Source organism: Bombyx mandarina, chromosome 09 (genome assembly GCF_030267445.1).
Source record: "Bombyx mandarina strain Sakado chromosome 09, ASM3026744v2".
Taxonomy (NCBI): domain Eukaryota; kingdom Metazoa; phylum Arthropoda; class Insecta; order Lepidoptera; family Bombycidae; genus Bombyx; species Bombyx mandarina.
Genome location: NC_143216.1, coordinates 1,145,100 through 1,163,125, shown reverse-complemented (window position 1 = coordinate 1,163,125; position 18,026 = coordinate 1,145,100). Strand labels below are relative to the sequence as shown.

The 18,026-nt window shown below is 39.0% G+C and overlaps 1 protein-coding gene across 2 annotated transcripts in view; it reads right to left on the bottom strand.

Moving 5' to 3' along the window:
* mAChR-B (muscarinic acetylcholine receptor) overlaps window positions 1-13,747 on the bottom strand; it is a 44,952-nt gene extending 31,205 nt beyond the window's left edge. Inside the window, exon 1 of one of the 2 annotated variants that reach the window (XM_028180332.2) lies at window positions 13,504-13,747. The gene's annotated coding sequence lies outside the window, so the exon portion shown is untranslated. The remainder of the gene's footprint in view (window positions 1-13,503) is intronic. The other variant, XM_089729633.1, reaches the window with a different exon arrangement.
* Between the last annotated feature and the right edge of the window lie 4,279 nt (window positions 13,748-18,026).

Sequence of the window (18,026 nt, the reverse complement as noted above, 5' to 3'; positions counted from 1 at the left end):
TCGTTTCAAATTAAAAGTATATTTATGCACATATGAGGCAGTTAGCGCAATAGTGGCTTAACCCACATTTTTTTCATATTCGTCCTTCTAAATATATTGCAATTTATTTAAAACCTACTGATCAGAGCTGAAAACTGGCCGTCGTCTAGTCGCGATCTTAATCCATTGGATTATGATTTATGGTCAGTTTTAGAGAGTACGGCTTGCTCTAAACGCCATGATAATTTGGAGTCCCTAAACTAATCCGTACGATTGGCAGTGACAAATTTTCCCATGGAAAGAGTGCGTGCTTCTATTGATAGCTGTCCTCAACGTTTAATGGACTGTATTGCAGCCAATAGAGACCACTTCGAATAAGCTTTTTATACTTTAAATTGTTTTATATTTATGTATTAAACTAACACACTGTAAAAGTAATAAACGTTATTTGCAATAGAATTTTTTTTCCTTTGTCTCAGTATTAATGGCAAGACTAGGTAAATAGATAGAATAGATCCACTGTCCATTAAGCACTTTTTCAATTTAAAATTAAACACGACAAATCTTATTGTTCACAGTATTATAAATATGCAGCTGTATTTGTGGATCTTCGTAAAAATTCGATGAACTGAATTTTTTAAGTTGAACTTAAGCCCCAAAAAATATGACCGCGCCGAGTGGCGTTTTTATGGCGGCTAGGCTCTCGATTTCACTCGTGTATGATTTATGTGCATACATTCAGTTTAATGTTGCGAAAGATATTCCCGCTTCGAAAAATAACAGCGTGGATATAAAATTTCGATTGCTCCGATGGTCATGTGGTTAGTGCCGCCGACTACTGTAGCATGTGTCCCGGGTTCGATTCTCGGTCGGAGTATCTATTTTCATAATTGATTACTTGGATATCAACGTGTTACGTAGTTTTTGTTTCGTATTCTCAAGAATTCTGATAAGATTCTTAAGAAAGCTGAAACTACCATTAGTTGACTCTGTCCGCACGAGTAGGTATCACCACCCCGCTAATTTCTGCCATGAAGCACTAGTGCGTTTCGGTTCGAAGGGTAGGGCAGTCGTTGTAACTATTTTTTTAATGCTTGGATGGGTGGACGAGCTCACAGCCCACCTGGTGTTAAGTGGTTACTGGAGCCCATGAACATCTACAACGTAAATGCGTCACCCACCTTGAGATATAAGTTCTAAGGTTTCAGTATAGTTACAACGGCTGCCCCACCCTTCAAACCGAAACGCATTACTGCTTCACGGCAGAAATAGGCAGGGTGGTGGTACCTACCTGTGCGGACTCACAAGAGGTCCTACCACCAGTAAGTAGTAGGGCGCATTTACGATGTAGATGTCTAGGGGCTCCGGTAACCACTTAACTCCAGGTGGGCTATGAGCTCGTCCAACCATCTAAGAAATAAAAAGGTACATATATAGATATTAGAGACCCAGACAAAGAGAAAACAAACCTGTTCATCATACAATGTTTGCCTGATGTGGGAATCGAACCCACGACCCTCGGCGCGATAATCAGGGCCTCTAACTACTGCTCCACCGAGTCATACATAATGATAACGAGGAACTTTACAATGCTCATATTTGTAATGCGGCCATGCGGGATCAGGTGTAATTACCACGCGGTGAGTCGCGCTAATGAAAAACTTTAGTTTATTGTTTCTTTTTATTTCGTTACGACTAAAGTTTGTATTACGAAACTTGTTTTCGTTTTTACTGAGGCCGGGCAGCGGGATGTCGGGCGGCCTGTGTTTTTATTTCATTTAATGAGATTATCAAAGTTGTTAATGTAATAATGACGGCGTGGACATATTACTGAATTGTTTTTTAGTCGCACCTGCTTTGACTACGCTATAGATACGTAAGATATCTCTATATTAATACGTGAGGCAAAAAAATTGTATCCCTTTGTATGAAAATTGCGCGGACGGAGGACTATGAAATTTCTCACACGAGAGTATAGTGAAGCAGTGCAGAATGTTAATATTTTTTTAAATTATATATAAAAATACATTAAACCAATAAAAAAAACATTACACACACTACCACGTATTTTACATAACATATATACATATATATACTCTGTGTTTATTATCAAACTTTTGTTATTATTGAAAGTCTGTGGTCAAATCGAGAATCTATACTAATATATAAATCTACAGTGGTTTTTACGGATGTTCCGTTATAACTACTGAACCATCCATCCGATTGACTTGAAACTTGGTATCCATGTAGAAAATACACGTACCTAATGGATAGGCTAATATTTATATGAGTTTTGGACTCCCTACACCAGTATAGCTTAATAATATTGTTTTTCTTTAATATTATTTGTCTACAGTATAGTCTTGGCGAAATCTGTGATTATAGAATTAGTAGTAATAGTCTTTAACAATAGAATAATGTTCAAACTTATAATTTCAATTAATTATAGTCTAATTTCGATTACTGAGGGATTTACCTGTAGTACGCAAAAAATGCTAAGAACGCTAAGAGTAAGGTTTAATCTAGTATTAGCACTAATTGAATTCACGGTGTCTAGTTACCAGAGTCCATATACGCAATGACTTCTGTCATTCAATTCTAATCTGAAACGGATGTTCCGATTTGGACAAGAGTGCATCGCGGCAGGAATAGCCGGGGAGTTCTGAATATTTCTGCCGCGAAGCAGTAATGCGTTTCTGTATGAAGAGCGGGGCAGCCGTTGTACTGTTAAAAGTGAGACTTTAGAACTCACGTCTCAAGGTGGGTGGCGGCACTTAGGTTTTTTTTTTTATTGACATTGTAGGCAGACGAGCATACGGCCCACCTGATGGTGACTGGTTACCGTCGCCCATGAACTTCAACAATGCCAGGGGCAGAGCCAAGCCGCTGCCTACCGAAAGCGATGCGTTGCAGATGTCTATGGGCTCCGGTAACCATTTAACACCAGGTGGGCCGTATGCTAGTCCACCAATCTAAGCAATAGAAAAATGTTACCTACCAGTGTGAGCTTATAATAAATACCTACTAAAAGAAATTTTACAAATCTAGTCATCTATATATTAATACGTGAAGCAAAAACTTTGTATCCCTTTTTACGAAAACTGCGCGGACGGAGGAGTATGAAATTTTTCACACTTATACAGAATATAGGGAAGAAGTGCACAATGCTAATATTTTTTTTATATAATGCATAAAAAATACATTAAATCAATAAAGAAAACATTACACACACTACATACCATGTATTTGACGCACACACGCATGCATACTATTTATTGTCAAACTTTTGGTCTTGACGTCTGTTGTCAAATTGAGAATACATTAAATATTGTTTGTCTTTGTTAATATTTGTTAAAGTGTAGTCTTGGCGAGATTTGTGATTATAGAAGTATAAAATACAATCATAATAGTGTACAAAATTACAATTCTAATTTTAATTATAGTCGAATTTCGACTACTGCGGGACCTCTAGTTCCAATAATTATACGAAGTAAATTTGTCAGCGCGAAAGCTGTTCACTTACATATTTCGTTTATAAATATTTTATGTAGTGCGCACATTATTTCATCATTGTAATCATTGTATTTAGTACGTGCAGTCTAAGCTTTAAAGCTCAGGCGAAGAGCGTTGTGACCTGGAATACCGGCCTAATTTCTGGTTTAAGCACAGATGCAAATAAAACAATTTTTAATTAACATATTAAGAATAATTCTGTTTTGAACCAACATGGATTGTGACTGCTCATTTATGTTACATATCAATTATTCTTTGGTTTAGACAATGGATCATTGTTTTTTATTGCTTAAGTGGGTGGATGACCATAGACATCTACAACATATATGCCGCCACCCACTTGGAGATATAAGTTCTAAGGTCTCAGTATAGTTACAAGAGGTGTAGTTACAAACAGTATAGTCACAAACAGTTTAAAAATCTGTGTAATTACTCATGGTAGAATGTATTGTAAGTTGGCACGAGTAGGTAACACCGCCCTGCCTATTTCTGCCGTGAAGTAGTAATGCGTTTCGGTGTCAAGAGTGGGCCAGCTTTTGTACTGTTAAAAGTAATATTTTAAAACTCATGTCTTAAGTTGGGTAGTGGTATTTACGTTGTATATGTCTATGGGCTCCGTGACCACTTAACATCAGTTGGGCCTCGAGCTCTTTCATAATAGGGTATGATAATTATTTTTGAGACCTTAGAACTTATATCTCAAGGTGGGTGGCGCATTTACGGTGTAGATATCCATGGGCTTCAGTAACCACTTAACACCAGGTGGGCTGTGAGATCGTCCACCCAATAAAGCAATAAAAGTTTAAAAAAAGTTGTAGTCGTTCGTATTGAGTAAGCGGCGATGTACAGTTTCGTTCGAAGCTTAAAAAAAATCAATTTATTTTTTATCCAGACTACAACATGTAGCCAATCAACATTTAATATAGATCATACTGTATTACTGTAGTTATTGAGTGATTGGCAGTCGGCCCGGCACAATCAAGATGAGATATGGGACATCGCCGCCGGATATTGGATTGAGTTCGCGTTCACGATTCGGTCAATAACCCAACTAAACAGCAAGATTAAAGTTTGGGTTATACACGTACGAGTTATGACATGTGACATATATTCACTAAAACTTCAAAAATCACTCTCGAATTTTCGAAGTATCTCATCTTTCTTGTCTAAGCTGAATAAAAAAAGCACTAGATATCGATAATCAAATAAAATAATGCACTTTTTTTTTTAATGTGAAACATCTATAGCCGCACGTAAAACTGATTTCTGGCGTGGCGACGCATGCTGCGGCGACGCGTCGCCATGCGCAATCGACTGTGCGATTCTCTCCCACTCGATCCGGCGTTAAGCCATCTCTCTCGGTACACTGAGCTCGGAAACCTATAGTGTATAGTGTTGTTTACTACAGTACACATAAACTGTGTTTTACTTGAAAACAAATTATTTTTTCGTAAAATTTTATTTTATCATTATGACATATTTAGTTCCTATCACAATCTGTTCTTTTCTGCATATTACTTTTACAAAATAATGTCGATATTTCACATCTGCTAGGCGTCCCGTGACGGCTCACATTTTTTTTTTAAAAGAATGTGGGCGGTCTTTCACGTGGTTCGTTCTTCAAATCAAAATTTCCATCACGAAAGCATTTAAACCAAAATCGCACGGTGCGTTCATTAGCAGTCCCCTATCCAAACGCAACATTGATATTGCGAGCTATTTCTGTGGGTTAGTTCCGTATCAGAACTCGTATTCAAAAATCACTTGAATTTTCGAAGTATCCATCTTTCTTGTCTAAGCTTAATAAAAAAAGCAACTGAAAGTCGATAATCGAATGTTTTTTAAAAGAAGAACCTCATAGGTATCTTGTTTTTTTGTTTTTTTTTGCTTAGATGGATGGTTAAGTGGTTACTGGAGCCCATAGACATCTACAACGTAAATGCGCCACCCACCTCGAGATACAAGTTCTAAGGCCTCAAGTATAGTTACAACGGCTACCCCGTCCTTCGAACCGAAACGCATTGCTGCTTCACGGCGGAAATAGGCGGGGTGGTGGTACCTACCCGTGCGAACTCCCAAGAGGTTTTACCACCAGTGAAAAATCACTCAAAAATCTCAAACCATGAAGGTTCTATGTCAATTCGAAGTATCTATTACAATAAAACGGCAATGTCATACTTTAACCCCTATTTTTAAATATACTATTTATTTTTTCTGTTTCGAAATATTTTAATTTTTTAATGTTTCCAGATATGACGCTACGGCAATGAAGCTTTCGATCCATACAGCTTAATGACATTTGCAATGGGATTGCATTTTTTCGTTAGAAATGTTTGTACTACCTTTGAAATGGAAATTTATTATTGTCTATTTAAATGATAAAAATAACAATCAAATGCGTAAATAAATACAAGCCTGCCGAGTTTATTTCACCGGTTCTTCTCAGAATCACGTCTATTTTCGGAATTGGTTGAAATAACACGCTTAGACATTCAACGGCCATGTTGTAGATTTTTCAGTTAAATTAATTTTGATTAAAATTTTTCCTTAAATAAAGATAAAGATAAAGAAGCCTTTGTTAACAACCTTAATTTATATTTAGGTACATTTTTCTTTTCATTTGACATCGGCTAAGATTGTTTTGCTTTCGCATAGGCCTCCCCCAAAGCCTGCAACTGCTTTTATATCGTCTACCCACCTTTGGAACGGTCGTCCTTTTAATCTTTTCCCCTCTGGAGGGTACCATTCAGTTACTAATTTAGCCCATTTTTCTGTTTAATTATATTTAAAAGGTATATAACTATATACTCGACATAGTTTATGAATAGCGTTTTACAACAATGAATTTGTTTGAATAAATTCTGTATAAATTATGGCTGACTCGGTGGTCCAGTAGCTAGCACCCCTGACTTTAGTACCGAGGGTCGTGGGATCGATTCCCACATCGGTCAAACATTCGTGTGAACAGGTTTATTTGCTTTGCCTGGGCGTCTATTATCTATATATTTAAACGTATGTAAGTATGTTTGTCAGTTTCTGTTACCCATAACACAGGGAATCCTAAAATGTTTGTTTGTTCTCTAAGCGTTCCTAAGCCATTTATCCGGTTGTGATCCGTCGGGTCCTCCGCGTTCCCTTACGGGGGTGCAGATCGGGTCTGGGCGCAACCTCCTCTGCCCGGGTGTAGGCTCCCTGCCTAACGAGGCAAGGGTAATGACATTGTCGGAATGAGTTTTGTATATTTTTTCTCCTTCTTTTTTTTCTTCCTTTCTTCTCTCTTCTCCTTTTCCGCTTCTCTCCTCCAAGTTTTGTACAATCATACATACCTAACTCACGCCTACCTTACCCCGGTTGTGATAAAGCTTGGTATAGTTGTTATAGACACTATAAGCAATTTTTATGATAGTACCTTTATCATACGATAGGTGCGCGTGAATAGTTCCAACAAATTTTTGTTTTTTAACGACAGTCACTACGAAGCGTGACCAGGTTTCACTATTACATTATAAAAAGTACATTCTTTGAATTAGTTACGTAAGCAGCAGTAATGTAATTGGTACATAGTCATCATCAGCCTGCGGCAGTCCACTGCTGGACATAGGCCTCCCCCAAAGCTCGCCACTGAACCCGATCTTCGGTTCTACGCATCCAGTTACTGCCAGCTGCCTTGCGCAGGTCGTCGCTCCATCTAGCAGGAGGGCGTCCTACACTACGTTTGCCGGTTCGCGGTCTCCACTCCAGAATACGTCTACCCCAACGGTTATCGGTTCTGCGACATATGTGACCAGCCCACTGCCACTTCAGCTTACTAACTCTGCGAGCTATGTCGATCACTTTGGTCTTTGCCCGAATGACCTCATTGCGTATTCGGTCTCGCAATGACAAACCAAGCATAGCTCGCTGAGTAACTTTTAATTGGTGGACTAGTCGCACAGTCAGTGTCCACGTTTCGGCTCCGTAGGTAAGCACGGGTAGGACGCACTGATGGTACATAGTAGTAATAGCAATTTTCGAACGATTCAAGATATTTCAATCGTTTGTTACGACGAAAGTACTCGAAGCGTCAGATTTATTAAGCGAGTTAAGTAGTATCGTAGTACTAAAATCGTAAAAGTATTATAGTTTAATTTATGTTCATATATCGCGAACACCTAGGAACATATCAATAACGTTGCATCTAACATTTCATTGTTTTTCTTTAACGGTGTTTTGGAACGAATTCCTTATGGGACGATGCGGAGGGGCACCCTAACCGGGAAAAAACGTCCGAAACGTAAGATTTTTATTTTTTTTTCTTTCATTTAGTTTGTTATCAACAGATGTCGTCGCAGGTAAATTCAACAATTCCTGAATCACGGTGACGAGATGTTACACAGTTGATAGATGTTCTCGTATTTCTCTTGCTTAATCATACTTAGTAGGCGGTTCCCCCAGGGCGAGGCTGCTCCATTGCACTGCGGATTGGTTGGCCCTTGTGATTATTTTTATTTTGATCAATAAAAAATCATTAATAAAAATAACTTTGTACCTAACCGGTGTCCCACGACACCACACATCTTTTTTTAATGATTATTCTTTCCACATAGTATCCCAATTTGTTTATTTGTTTGTTTGTGTTTTGATGATATGTTTGTGTTAAATTAGGAATAGCCTATAAATAAAATAGAACTGATAAACTGTTGCTTCAATTAAAAACCGAAGAGGTTTATACCACGCTTATAACATTTCTGGTATTTCTCTATTATAACAATTAATACAGCTCAGTCAGTGAACTCTGCCACGAGAAACAAATTTGTATTTTAGCCCTTTTAGTAAAGAAAGGAATTCCGAGAATGTCGTCGCAGACTTGAATCTGCTCACGTACACATATTTAGAGCACAAAGCGAGAATGAGGTTTCACTCAAAGATTCTACCCCAAGCTACTTTAACCCTTGAGGGATATACTTGAGTTGTAGTTACGCAGATAGCTTTATGGAAAAATAATGACTACCCATGTAAGACGAATGTCGATTTGTAGATAGAACATTTTAGATTTATCAGCCTCAGCCTGGTCTGAGTACTCGGGTATTACTGTCCTTGTTGTCTTTCTTTTGTTTTTAATTTTTTATTATTATTATTATTAGTATTGTTAAATCTCTGTTGATATATTAATGTAATGCATGCTGTGATTGCCTCTAATTAGAGTTGCAGTTATCAATTGCTCTATACATGTCAATGTTATTTTATGTCTTACTGTAAACCCTGTTGGTAATCCTTAAATAAATAAATAGATAAATAAAATAAATTTATTTTCAAATTTCGTAGGGAGTATTATCTTTGGTATAAGCCCGCATGGCTATGTAGTACAGTTCTGTCGTATTTTTTACAAAGCAATCATGTGTTTGAGGAGTCGAAAAGCCAATATATCATACGATAGAGACTATTCCTCATGTCTCGTGGTGGGTAGCATCCGAAACGCCGGATATAATATAGTGACAATAAAAAATGCGAGATTAGATCATCAAGGTCGTATTAATTAAATATTTTGCAGTAAAAAATCGGCATAAAATCAAAATTTGCATAATTATTAATGGTAGGGCATATTGATATTAGGGATAAGTAACACAGCCCTACGTTTGCCGCTATGGGCGCTGTTCCAACTCCATACAAATTTGAGTTAACTTTTACGCTATCGAGAACGTTAAAAAACTCGCACTAAGCACACAGACTAATTCTGACGCGAAGCATTGGCACGTTTCGGTTTGAAATATGTAATAGTTGTTGTAAAATACAATTTGACTTATTCGACAGTAAGACTTCCATCGCTTTCAGCGTTCACGACGTGATGTCTATGAGTTTCGGTAAGCACTTAACAGCAGGTACATCGTGAGCACTCACACGTATTTATCGTTTAAAAATTAATCATTTTTTGCTGAGATGCCCAACACTCAGCACGGCCGAGCACTGATGACTATGATTTATATTACAGGTTTTTATTTATAGATTCGTTCACTACACACGTTCGACGACTACACAGATCTTTTAGAGCGCAAGATAGTAAGTAATCGAAGTCGTCGTGGTCTAACGGATAAGACGTCTGGTGCATTCGTATCGAGCGATACACCGGTGTTCGAATCTCAGGCGGGTACCAATTTTTCTAATGAAATACGTACTCAACAAATGTTCGCAATTGACTTCCACGGTGAAGGAATAACATCGTGTAATAAAAATTAAGCCCGCAAAGTTATAATTTGCGTCATTACTGATGGTAGGACCTCTTGTGAGTCCGCATGGTTGGGTACCACCACCCTGCCTATTTTTCTGCCGTGAAGCAGTAATGCGTTTCGGTTTGAAGGGTGGCGCAGCCGTTGTAACTATACTTGAGGCCTTAGAACTTATATCTCAAGGTGGCTGGCGCATTTACGTTATGGATGTCTATGGGCTCCAGTAACTACTCAACTCTGGATGAGCTATGAGCTCGTCCACCAATCTAAGCAATAAAAAAATAATTATGTTTTTATGGTCTAGTTAGATGCGTAAAGCTAATGGGTCACTTGTTGTCAAGTAGCTGTCGAAGCTCATGCACTATTTCAACATGAACGCCGTCGCCTACCTTAAAACATGAGGTCGAACTTTCAATTTCTTTGTACAGCGGCTGTCTCATCCTTCAAGCTGAAAGTGTGACAGCGGTAACTGCGAGAGTGGCTTGGTATATACCGGTGCGGGTTCGATGTTCGAACTTTATGTCATATTAGAATTTTCTATACCTAATATAATACAACCTAACTAAAAAGAGAAATATCACTAGATAGTATAAAACAAAGTCGATTTCTCTGTCCCTATATCCCTAAGTAAGCTTAAATCTTTAAAACTACGCAATGGATTTTGATGCGATTTTTTTCAATAGATAGAGTGATTGAAGAGGAAGGTTCATATGTATAATAACATCCATTAAATACTGTTATTTTTGAGGTTTCTAATGTGATGTCGTAAATAATTACATTTTTTCCGCTTACATTGCAAATGCAGGCAATTGCAAACCCTACGAGATATCTCTGGAACGGCTGGACCGATTTTGACGAGACTTATAAGGAGTAACTTAAGCTACTTTTTTTAGACTAGCTTCGCCCCACGGTGTCACCTGCGATACGACAATAACCGCGGGTAGCATCGCGGGACTTGGCTATTAATAATAAAATTTAATGTTTCTGAAGCGAAGCGAGGGCGGGTCGCTAGTTTAAAATATAATAGCTATTTTACAATAAAATATTTAAATTTATTAAAAGCGTGCTTATGAAAGAAATGGTTGAATTGCGTGAAAGACGATATGTGTGAGAGGATTGAGCGAAGAAATAATATATGATAGAGGAGTATGGAAGGAGAAAACATGTTGCGCCGACCCCAGGTGACTGGGAGAAGGGCAGGAGAATGATGAGTAAAAGTGTGTTAATATTCCAAAAATCTGCTGAGTCTTTATATGAAAATCCGAAGTATCGCGGAGCGGATCGCTAGAGCTTTCCACAAAAAAATCCGAAAGCTACATCGATAACTTTTTTACGAGAGCGAAACATGATTGGATTTTTTGAGAGTTTATAAAATTTTACGTTGCCAATAAAGTCTAATGCTGTAATTTGAGTTTGGTATAACTTTTTTACTCGTAAAGACAGTATGTTCTCCAAATGAGTACCTCGCGCATCTGGCCCGATATAGTAATGTGAGAGTCTTACGTGTCAGTCAATAATATATTTTCCGTGATGGTGAACGGTCACTGTCATTCATGGGCATGGTAATGCCAGTGGCACATCTAAGCTGCTGTCTACTGCTGAGAACTCCCCTCCAGTCTTGTTTCAAGGACAAGTTATAGCGCTCAGAAAACACCATGGAAGGCAATTCATTCCAGAGTGAAATCAAATCAAATCAAATCAAAAAATTTTTATTCAACATAAATAAAAGTACATACCTGTTGAACGTTAAAAGAACTACCGCCAATTCACAAGAACTAGCCTCCGTCCTGAGAAGAATTGGCAAGAAACTCAGCGGGAATGTCTTTTTTTTTTTAAATATGAAATTATTATTATTATTATTTTAATATTTTTTTTTTTTTTAAATATGATTTTTTTACAACGAGTATTATAACGTAACATTTACTACAATATTGAAATGCCCGGAGCGAGCACTCAGTCGAACGGTACGTGGTAAAATATATCTGGAAACGCACTATGAATTAACGTAGCGCTTTCAGATGGTAAAGCTTCTGCTCCGGTCGGTATGTGGCGGAATTCACTTTATCCACGGCCTTTAGTAACCATTTAACGCCAGGTAAAGCCAATAGACATTGAAAAGTGACGGCGGCTAGAGATGAACCAAGAATTTAAATTACAAGTAATGTTTCTTCTATCTTATTTCGGAACTAGAACAAATAGTTCGTGCAATAGTTTGGTGGTTCGAGCCCGTGCGGGCCCATAAAATGCTTAACCATCGATACTTCGGATAAAGACGAGACGTGTAGTTAGTTAAGACTGTAAGGTAACAGATACAGTCAGCAAAAGTGTCAGACGAGTACAATTATCGCTGCCCTAAATAGTTTTTTTTCTTTTGTTGTATCACTCTTGTTAAAGCGATCGTGATCATAAATCATTGCTTGTTGTTCAGAGCAAAATAGAAGGTACCAGATCACATGGAAAGTTGCCCTTGCGACCGACCAGCTCAAGTCGGCAGTTTTTTTTATTTATTGCCCTTGTAGACAGACGAGCATACGGCCCACCTGATGGTGAGTGGTTACCGTCGCTCATGGACTTCAGCAATGCCAGGGGCAGAGCCAAGCTGCTGCCTACCGTTAAGTACTCTCCACAAGCCTCGTTTGAAGAAGGATATGTCATAGCGCTCGGGAAGCACCGTGGAGAGGAGCTCATTCCAAAGCCGGATGGTACGTGGCAAAAAAGATCTCTGGAAACGCAGTTGGCGGTTATTTACATGAGTATACCAGGCTCAACACAAACCGGGAGAAGGAGCGATTGCTCGTGAGGCGCTTAATATCTGCCCACTGCAATGATATTAAATATCTATAGTATTAGAAAACCGGGAATAAAGAAAATGTGTTGTATTTCAAATTGACTAAAATTCACCGAAACTAGAGAGAAAAAAAAACGTATTAGTATCAGCTTTCTTATTTCTCTTTGCACTGTTGTTGTAAGAGATAACTATAGGATTAACCAGAAAATTCCTAACAGCGTTCTTTGAGTAAAGAGTGTGAGTATAAACCAGTATGTAGAGATCGTTAACTGGCTTTTACGGTTGCAAACAAAGTTAACTGAAACATTTTGTCTAAGGCGGCACTCATTTGTAACTCATGCATCTCACCAGGTGGGCGTAATCTTATCTGCACGAGTAGCGCTGTCTTTGTACGAAGTAATGGCGTGCTCAGTTTGAGTCGGATACCATTTTTGAGTCTCTCAAATTTAAAGGAGGGGACTGGGAAAGCAACATAACTCAAAAAATAGTTATTCTTTTTATTTTTTAAATTTATAACCTTAATAAGAAACTCTCACAAAATCTGTCATGGAGAACGGTAAAATGGGTATTAGTCGCCGTGAACTATATTCAGAGATTTATTCAATTTCTCTTACTATAGTTTGACCAATAGGTTAAGACCTGCCTATTTCTGCCGTGAAGCAGTAATGCGTTTCGGTTTGAAGGGTGGGGCAGCCGTTATAACTATACTTGAGACCTTAGAACTTATATCTCAAGGTGGGTGGCGCATTTACGTCGTAGATGTCTATGGGCTCCAGTAACCAATTAACACCAGGTGGGCTGTGAGCTCATCCACCCATCTAGCCATAAAAAAAAAGGTTTATTTGTATTTGCATCAGGGCTGCTACAGCCTTAGTAATTAAATCTATAAAAAAAAAGTATAACCACGTACTATGAAAATTTAAAATTTAAAATTATTTTACAATTAGCTTTTTATTTTTAGTATATCCGTATACATTATAAACCATTGTAATCGATATCAAGTTGAACATAAAAACTTACCTGTTTCAAATTTTTATAAAATTAAACAAATTATAAATAAAAATTATCACGTTCACAGAAAATTCACGCAACAGAACATGTTTGAATTTGAAATTTTATACGTTAAAATTGTTCACAGAAAACTGACGAGTGGAAAAGTAGGTTAGCTGATTTAGCACGGAACGCGACCGGAAAGGCTGAAGCTCACCGAATAACTGGCTACGTCTCGTAGAGGTGCTACGCGGCTACAACGCTATGGAGCTATAGCGCAACAGGCGAAGGCTTGCAATTTCTGCGTGTCTATGAATATTTAATGTTAATAAATTATTTTAATAGCATTTAACTGTAATACGATATTGTGTTTAGGTAGCATTTTATGTAATTCCTATAAATATTCATACTAGAGTGGATGACAATCTGTACTATTTAAGCACAATAAAAGCTTTTGCGTCTTTTTTTTTGGTTGGCAATTGCTATCAGTACGTGCTGAATCTCAATTCTAAATGATTCAATTTGAGATCAGGTATCTTCGGTCTGAGTTTTTAAATGTGTATTATTAAGTTTTAAAATATACATATCCTTCTGCCTTTTTTTTTCTTTTCTTTTATTTATCTAAATGTATTAATCTAAATCGGCATGAAAGGCAATTAATTATTTTATTATTATTATTATACACATAAGATAGAGGTGGATCTATGTGCTTATTGTGTTGCTTTTTTTTGTAAACTGTAAGCTGTGTACTATGATGTAAACTGTATTTATATTTTTTTTCTGTTCACTTTCTACTTACATTTGATTTTGACAGTGGAAGCTTGTTTGGTTTTTGTTTTAGCTATTGTTTAAAATATTTTAAGTTTGTTTTTTGTACTGTTGGTTTCCCAAATAAATAAATGAAAGAAAAAATAAGATATATTTTATTGCGATTTATGGTTGACGAACTAACAGCCTAATAGTAAAGTAGTTGCCTTCAGCGAAGAACACTGACAATAACATGTGCTAATAAAAAACGCAGTTAAAAATCGTGAATGAAAAAAGTCACACAACATCCACCGTATCTACAGTTAAAAATGCAAGAAAAACTAAACCAGTATAGATTTTCCTCTTACACAATAGAAAAGAAATCACAAAATAATACAACAATTTCAAAACAATCTTGCAGTTCGATGACAGATCATAAACTTTACATCTGTTTGGTGAAAGATCTTTTATTAGTCTAACAGGTATTTTTATCTTTTTCTGTAGTAAATATCGTAGTAGATAAATGATTTAAACAAAGCACGAATACGAGCTTTGAATTTTCTGTGGATAATTTACTTGGTAGGTAGGAGGTGTAGGTAGAGTCGCAGGGATAGGCTTCGCTCAATCTACTACCGGATCGGGATCGCGACCCGCTGAGAAGATTCGGTGAGAAACTCAGCGGCCTAATGCGTGGGTTAGGTTGCACTTTGAACTCGGCAAAAAGTACGATTACCAGGGTCCCTAAGTCTGCTCCTAGCGTTAGAGCTGAAAGCGTCTAATTTATTTTCTTGTTTTTATTGCTTTGATGGGTGTACGAGCTCACGGCCCACCTGGTGTTAAGTGGTTACTGAGCCCATAGACATCTACAACGTAAATGGGGCAAAGTAGAAGGCACCAGACCACTTGGGAGGTTGCCCGTGCGATAAACCGACAAAGTGAAGTCGGCAGTTGAAGGTTATTTACATGAGTTTTTTTTTAATTGTTTAGGTGGGTGGAAGAGCTCACAGCCCACCTGGTGTTCAATGGTTACTGGACGCCATAGACATCTACAACGTAAATGCGCCACCCACCTTGAGATATAAGTTCTAAGGTCTCAAGTATAGTTACAACGGCCGCCTCAACCTTCAAACCCAAACGCATTACTGCTTCACGGCAGATGCCTATTTCTGGTACCTACCCGCGCGGACTGACAAGAGGTCTTACCACCAGTGAGTCTAGCAGGCTCACCAAAAACCTGGAGAAGTGGCCATTGAAGTACTTCTGCCACAACAATGATACTAATTGACGATATGACAAAGAAATATGATTGAGCCTAATGTTATGCAATGCGAGAGGTTTCACCGAGCTCATTACTATCACGACATACCCCACAATATTGTTTAGTACACATTGAAACAAGATTGGGAATGGTAGTGGAATATAAAATGACTTTAATCGAATACTTTGATGTTAAATAAATTGATTCATTAATACGTGAAGCAGAAACTTTGTACTCCTTTTTACGAAGATTGCGCGGACGGAGGAGTATGAAATTTCCCACACTTATAGAAAATATAAAGAAGGAGTACACAATGCTAATTTTTTTTTAAGTAATGCATAAAAGCTACTTTAAATCAATAAAGAACACAAAGATTACACACACTGCCATGTATTTGACACAACACACACACATTTATGCTCTGTATTTATTGTCAAACCTTTGTTGAAAGTCTGTGACCAAATTGAGAATAGATTAATATTGTTTGTCTTTAATAATATTTGTCAATAGTATACCCTTGGCGAAATTTGTGATTATAGAAGTATAAAATACAATCATAATAGTGTACAAACTTACAATTCCAATTAATTATAGTCGAATTTCGACTACTTCGGGACCACTAGTTAAATTAAATACGTGACTTAAGTGTTGAATATCGGTGCCTATCTTGAGATATGAGTCGACGTATCGTTCCTTCTTTAGACCGGCACGCAAGATTACAATGCGGTCGATACAAGTAGCATGATCGGACAAGCAAAAGCTTAGAGCTAAGAACGCCTCGATACGCGCCTACGACAGGTATCCTACCGCGGAAAATCGTATTCGAATGCGTGCCCTACAACGCGACGTAAAGTCTCGCATCGCCGAAGTCCGAGATGCCAGATGGTCTGATTTCTTAGAAGGACTCGCGCCCTCCCAAAGGTCTTACTACCGCTTAGCTCGTACTCTCAAATCGGATACGGTAGTAACTATGCCCCCCCTCGTAGGCCCCTCAGGCCGAGTCGCGGCGTTTGATGATGACGAAAAAGCAGAGTTGCTGGCCGATACATTGCAAACCCAGTGCACGCCCAGCACTCAATCCGTGGACCCTGTTCATGTAGAATTAGTAGACAGTGAGGTAGAACGCAGAGCCTCCTTGCCACCATCGGATGCGTTACCACCCGTCACCCCGATAGAAGTTAAAGACTTGATCAAAGACCTACGTCCTCGCAAGGCTCCCGGTTCCGACGGTATATCTAACCGCGTTATTAAACTTCTACCCGTCCAACTCATCGTGATGTTGGCATCTATTTTCAATGCCGCTATGGCGAACTGTATCTTTCCCGCGGTGTGGAAAGAAGCGGACGTTATCGGCATACATAAACCCGGTAAACCAAAAAATCATCCGACGAGCTACCGCCCGATTAGCCTCCTCATGTCTCTAGGCAAACTGTATGAGCGTCTGCTCTACAAACGCCTCAGAGACTTCGTCTCATCCAAGGGCATTCTCATCGATGAACAATTCGGATTCCGTACAAATCACTCATGCGTTCAACAGGTGCACCGCCTCACGGAGCACATTCTTGTGGGGCTTAATCGACCAAAACCGTTATACACGGGAGCTCTCTTCTTCGACGTCGCAAAAGCGTTCGACAAAGTCTGGCACAATGGTTTGATTTTCAAACTATTTAACATGGACGTGCCGGATAGTCTCGTGCTCATCATACGGGACTTCTTGTCGAACCGCTCTTTTCGATATCGAGTCGAGGGAACCCGCTCCTCCCCACGACCTCTCACAGCTGGAGTCCCGCAAGGCTCTGTCCTCTCACCCCTCCTATTTAGCTTATTCGTCAACGATATTCCCCGGTCGCCGCCGACCCATTTAGCTTTATTCGCCGACGACACGACTGTTTACTATTCTAGTAGAAATAAGTCCCTAATCGCGAAGAAGCTTCAGAGCGAAGCCCTAGCCCTAGGACAGTGGTTCCGAAAATGGCGCATAGACATCAACCCAGCGAAAAGTACTGCGGTGCTATTTCAGAGGGGAAGCTCCACACGGATTTCCTCCCGGATTAGGAGGAGGAATCTCACACCCCCGATTACTCTCTTTAGACAACCCATACCCTGGGCCAGGAAGGTCAAGTACCTGGGCGTTACCCTGGATGCATCGATGACATTCCGCCCGCATATAAAATCAGTCCGTGACCGTGCCGCGTTTATTCTCGGTAGACTCTACCCCATGATCTGTAAGCGGAGTAAAATGTCCCTTCGGAACAAGGTGACACTTTACAAAACTTGCATAAGGCCCGTCATGACTTACGCGAGTGTGGTGTTCGCTCACGCGGCCCGCACACACATAGACACCCTCCAATCCCTACAATCCCGCTTTTGCAGGTTAGCTGTCGGGGCTCCGTGGTTCGTGAGGAACGTTGACCTACACGACGACCTGGGCCTCGAATCAATTCGGAAATACATGAAGTCAACGTCGGAACGATACTTCGATAAGGCTATGCGTCATGATAATCGCCTTATCGTTGCCGCCGCTGACTACTCCCCGAATCCTGATCAT